The sequence below is a fragment of the Podarcis liolepis genome (genome assembly GCF_965112155.1).
Source record: "Podarcis liolepis genome assembly, chromosome: 2".
In the NCBI taxonomy this organism is placed as follows: domain Eukaryota; kingdom Metazoa; phylum Chordata; class Lepidosauria; order Squamata; family Lacertidae; genus Podarcis; species Podarcis liolepis.
Window position 1 is genome coordinate 6,922,908 of NC_139555.1, and position 6,387 is coordinate 6,929,294.

Sequence of the window (6,387 nt, forward strand, 5' to 3'; positions counted from 1 at the left end):
CAACCTGTGGCCCTCGAGTGACAACCTGCGGGCCAGGGAGAGATTCATGTGTGGATGCCATGCATCCTTGCAGGGATGGGGTGACATGTGTTCCTCCCTGTGGCCCACCTTGCGGAGAACCGTGTCCCCCTCCACGGGGTTTCAGTTGTGGGAGTGGCAGGGGCTCCAGCGTCAAGTATGTAGCACCTGCTGGCTACTGCGGACGAAGATACTAGGAAGGTCAATAGGCAGCTGGCACCGCGGATGACCAATAATGGCAACCTCCCCCTATTACTGCCTACCAATAGAAAATACTCAAAACAGCAGATTTGCCAAACAAACCCCTTTGCAGATGTTACAAATACCCTGCTGTCAATCTGATATTTATTCAGAAATACTAAAGTGATGGCTCCCATCATACATTTCTACAAGCTGTATGAACTACCAATTTTGCTTAATGACTTGGCTGTTGCAGCACAAATGTGCCTTCTTGGTAGCTATAGAAAATTGGCTTAAGTCCACAGAACACAGCTGTACCATCTATGGATACTGGGAGCTATTTTGCAATTTTCACCCTCCTCTTGCTGTTGGACGGCAGTGTCTCCCTCCATTAACCTGTCAGTTTGGCTTTGTGGTTTCAGTCTCTGCGCTCCTACCAGCCAAAATAGTCACTTGAAGCCCAAACCTGATCAAAGAGCTTGTCTTCCCAGGACATAATACTTGTGATTAAGTATAAAGATGGCCAGAAACTCCTGTGTGGGTGAAAACATACATGTTGTTGTTTAGTCTTTTAGTCATGTCTGACTCTTCGTGACCCCATGGACCAGAGCACGCCAGGCACTCCTGTCTTCCACTGCCTCCCGCAGTTTGGTCAGACTCATGTTGGTAGCTTTGAGAACACTGTCCAACCATCTTGTCCTCTGTTGTCCCCTTCTCCTTATGCCCTCAATCTTTCTCAGTATCAGGGTCTTTTCCAGGGAGTCTTCTCTTCTCATGATGTGGCCAAAGTATTGGAACCTAAGCTTCAGGATCTGTCCTTCCAGTGAGCACTCAGAGCTGATTTCCTTCAGAATGGATAGGTTTGATCTTCTTGCAGTCAATGGGACTCCCAAGAGTCTCCTCCAGCACCGTAATTCAAAAGCATCAATTCTTCAGCGATCAGCCTTTATGGTCCACCTCTCACTTCCACACATCATCTATACATCACTACTGGGAAAACCATAGCTTTAACCAAAAAACTCCATGGACAAAGACAACAGAAAACATACATGTTCTTTTCTAAATATTCCAACTGGCATTAACATAGAAGAATGATCAATTTTCATTCCCTATAACAAGGATGGATAAACTTATGGCCTTCCAGATTTTGCTGGACTACAGCTCCCACTGTCTTTGCCCACTGGGGCTGATGGGAATTGGCATCCAATTACAATTCGAGGGCTATGGGTTCTCCATCTCTGCCCTGCAATGTGCATAATGAGACAAGTGTGCTATTCTACCTCCAACTGACTGCCCTAAGTGCTTCTGTATAATACATTTCTGCATGCATTTTGTTTTCCATCCTGTTTTGGAATTCTGTTTCTAATAAATGGATTGTGCTGAGCATAAAAAAATAAAAAAATAAAAAATGGTTTGAGGGACTCCATGTTTCTCCCCTCTTCATTATTGCCAGACTATTGCCCCTATAAAGGGAAGGATAAAACATTTAAATGTGTTTTTTGTGTGTGTGTGTGTGTGTGTGTGTGTGTGTGTGTGTGATTTGTTTAGAAAAAAAGATGACTAAGGGCTCTAAGGTATGCTTGTGGACCTGGATAAAAAGCACTGCCACAAACTCCTATTGATGTGATGAAATTCTTTTTTTGGCTTGGGGTTTTACTAGCAAGCAAGCAAGCATGAGTTTCTGCATGAATGTGGTAAAATGAGGATTTTAATGCTATTGCAGAGGGGAGAAATAATGCAAAGATATGACAGCCAGATACAAAATGTGATGGCTATGTAAGTTACATCTGCCGAAATACAGCTATTGAAGGTGCAGAATCCCACCTGAGAAGCAAGAAAACACTGTGGCAAACCACACATGCAGCAGTTCCTGAATTATTTTAAGAATTCTTCCTGGTTAAATCTGAATTTACAGGACGAAGTGAAGAATTCAATGAAGAAAGAAAAGCAGAATAGAGGGAAATCTAACCCAGAGGTGTAAAACCTATGGACTTCCACATGTGATTGAAATCGAAATCCCATCAGCCCCAGCCAACATAACTAAGATCTGGGAAGCTACAGGCTGCCCCAACCCTTGCTAATCCCTCTTCTTTAGCAGTTCCTGAAATATGCTGGCCTTGAGAAAATAATAGTTTCACTAGACCCAACTGACCTCTCAGGGTTCTTGTTTTGATGACTCCTATGTATGCTGCCTGACCTCACAGGAGAAAAGGTCAGATTAGATGCAAATGGAAACTGAATGCAATATAAAGGTAAAGGTAAAGGGACCCCTGACCATTAGGTCCAGTCGTGACCGACTCTGGGGTTGCGGCGCTCATCTCACTTTATTGGCCAAGGGAACTTCCGGGTCATGTGGCCAGCATGACTAAGCCGCTTCTAGCAAACCAGAGCAGCGCACAGAAACACTGTTTACCTTCCCGCCGGAGCGGTACCTATTTATCTACTTGCACTTTGACGTGCTTTCGAACTGCTAGGTTGGCAGGATCAGGGACCGAGCAACGGGAGCTCACCCCGTCACGGGGATTTGAACCGCCGACCTTCTGATCGGCAAGTCCTAGGCTCACAATATATCCTTTTCTAAATATTGTACATGGTTTTATGTTCTGGAGCCGATCCAGAGCAGTTTGTCCTGGGAGCAAAATATTTCATGACTGTCAGAGGAAATATCAGGGGGGGGGGGGTTAACACGTTGTCGAAATGAGATTCTAGGGCAGCCACCATTTTATCAGTCTGCAGATGAATATCACAAAACACCTGTGTGTTCTGAAGCCTGGCCAAATTTAGAGGTGTGACCTCTAGTGGTTGTACTAGAGTGGAACAAGCAGGAGGGGTAGCCCCTAAGGTGTAAATAAAATGATACACCCCAAAGATGCCACAGTCTCCGTTGACTTTCATTCCAAGGAAAGGGAACCCTGGGTAAAAGCTGGAGCCCATGGAGCTTTCCATCGCTTGGAGACTGCGATGTGTGGAACAGTTTGTTGTGTACAATATCTACCAGTCCTGGACTCAAAATACCGAAGCCCAAATGACTGGCTGAGTGATAGTTATTTTGTAAACATTTCTAATTACACAGTTGGATGAAATCAGGATCTCTTATGCTAAAATCATGGGAATGAAATTGGCTGAGGGGAAGAAGAACACGTCTGGTCTAGGAAGCAGCTTTCCAAGGGATTTTCTCATTTTCTTTTGACTCGGTGCCTTGCAGATTTTCTTGGCAGGAATGCAAAGGAAACAAGTAAGGACAAAGCGATGGTGCTAAGTTATGCTGGCACATACAGCAATTAGGAACTTTTCTCACCCAAATATCACACACAGTCTTGGAACAGAGATTGTCATATATGGGTGGGAAAGGCAAGCACAGAACAAGCAGAGTTAACACAAAGAAGGCAGCAGGTTCTAGACATAAGAGCCCTGCTAATAGGACCAAAGAAACATCTGGCCCTAAAAATTGTGTTTCAGCAACTCCTGACACTGCTGCAACCTATGATTCATGCTATCTCTCCTGGGTTCCCTCTCCAAGTCCCTGAAATTATTTCCAACCTTTGTTCAAGAGTACAGTGGTACCAGAGGTTAAAGACGCTAACCCAGAAATAGTGCCTCAGGTTAAGAACTTTGCTTCAGGTTGAGAACAGAAATTGCACAACGGCGGCACGGTGGCAGCGAGAGGCCCCATTAGCTAAAGTTGTGCTTCAGGTTAAGAACAGTTTCAGGTTAAGAACGGACCTCCGGAACGAATTAAGTTCTTAACCCGAGGTACCACTGTGGTTTGCTGCTAAATCATAGTTGGGTGAGACCTAGCCAGTCCTCTGATGGGCATGTTGCAGCCCCCAGAGCAGAAAACAGGTGGGGGCGTGGTTGGCGCGCATCCCAGGGGTGTGGCGTGGTGCCCATGGGGGTGTGGCGAGCGGTGCAGGGGCATGGTGCGGTGCCCGCGGGGGCATGGCACACATCCAGGGTTGTGCAGCATGCGGCGCGCGTCTCGGGAGGGTGCGGCATGCGTCCCGGGGGTGGCCACAATGCCACCCTTGCCCCAAATGGTCCCCGGGGCGGTGCGCTCCCCTGCCCCCCCCTTCGTACATCAGTGCATACAACAAGGACTGGGCAGGGGGATGGGCAACACAGCACCTCCCCCTGCCCAGTCCTTGTTGTATGACCACTGTAAATAGGCCCAATTGGACTACAATTCCCATCAGCCCCAGATAGCATGGCTAGAGCTGACCTACTCGTGAGACAGAAGCAACCGTTTTGCTTCTATAGCCTCTCTCTGTAAATATCAAATTAAAAAGGATGGTAAGAAACCTTCCCTTGTCTATATACTTTCCTGGGCAACCAGCCGGGAGTTGCTTACAGCATCCTGGCATACAGCTGTGTTGGGGCTACTTCTGCTTCCATATGTGCCACCAGCACTAGTGGTGCTGCAGTAAAACTGCTGGCACATTTGCAAAGCTAAGCAGGGTCCAGTATGGTTTCAAATTGGATGGGGGACTGTATGTTTGGATGGGGTTGGACTAGATGACTCCAGCTCTGTGATTCTATGATCCTTCGATGATTATCCAAGAAGGGTGTGGGGGCAGCAGAAGCAGGATGACAACAAAAATTATCTCATTTGCCTTTCCCAGCTTTCCCACAAGTTTTAAATGTAATAATTGCATTGTCATTAGTATCAGCACGATTCTCTCCACATCTCCAGGCCCCCAGGTAGAGGCAAGAGGCATAGGTAAGGATGGTGAAGTAATCCTAGCATGTTAGAGCCTGCAAAACAATGTTCTAAATTTACAAGTTTAATAAACATAATAGCTGGTGTGCTCCGGCCTGAAATCCTTCTCACACCGTGTAGCAAGTTTGATATTACAGTGGCACCTTGGTTCTCAAACGCCTTGGTACTCAAACAACTTGGAACCCAAACACCGCAAACCAGGAAGTAAGTGTTCTGGTTTGCAAACTTTTTTCAGAAGCTGAACATGCTCCGTTTTGAGTGCCACACTTGCGTTTTGAGTGTTACGCTGAGGTCTGTCTGTTTTTGCTATTCATTTTGCATTTTTGCTTTTGTGGCTCTTTTTTGTTTTGTTTTTGTGACTGTGTGGAACCCAGTTCAGCTACCAATTGATTGTGTGACGGCAGTACATTGATCATTGCTTTCATTTTATGGATCAGTGGTCTTGTTAGATGGTAAAATTCATGTTAAATGGCTATTTTCGAGGTTGTTTTCAAAAGTCTGGAACAGATTGATCCATTACTTTCTATGGGAAAGCGCGCCTTGGTTTTGGAATGCTTTGGTTTTGGAACGGACTTCCGGAACGGATTACGTTTGAGAACCAAGGTACCAATGTAATTGGCTCCCCACTTGCCAAACAAAGGCTTGCAATTAGATTCCCAGATATGAGCCGCAAGCTCATAAGGAGACCATTGGGCAGTCGCAGTTGGTGGGGTGGGGTTCAGTTGGTGGGGTGGGGTTGGCAGTGGTGCTGAATGCCTGGCTTCCTGATGCTGAGCATCACTGGCTCTTATGGAGAGTGAGAGGGGTGAGGAGTTCAGTGTGGTGCGGACACAGTGGCAGGAGCATTAGTTTAGCTCTAACACCGCACCTACACAATGCAGGGCTTGCTGTGCCTTGCCCTCCACACCCCGGCCTCGGTAAGTGGGTGTGAGGCGGATTTGCAGTGGACAATGCAACCTTAAATCAATTCTTTACCCTTTATACCAGGGGTCAGCAAACTTTTTCAGCAGGGGGCTGGTCCACTGTACCTCAGACCTTGTGGGGGGGCCGGACCACATTTTGGAGAAAAAAAAAGAATGAATTCCTATGTCCCACAAATAACCCAGAGGTGCATTTTAAATAGAAGAACACATTCTACTCATGTAAAAACATGCTGATTCCTGTAAGTTACAAGACGCCCCCTATTTTGGGGGACTCAAATTTAAGAAAATCTGGGAGATGGCCCAGAGTATAAGACGCCCCCTAATTTTTGACATTATTTTTTAGGGGGAAAACCTAGTCTTATATACGGAAAAATATGGCAATTGATTATTCACTTACCCCCCCCTCCCACTACAAGCACTCACTAAAGTTATAGCTCAACTGTGACATATACAGAGTTAAAATGGTGTCTTGAAATCCATGATTTTTTAAAAGAAGCAGAATGTGAGAACATGTGGCACCATGTGAGAACTGGATACTCTTAAGTAGTT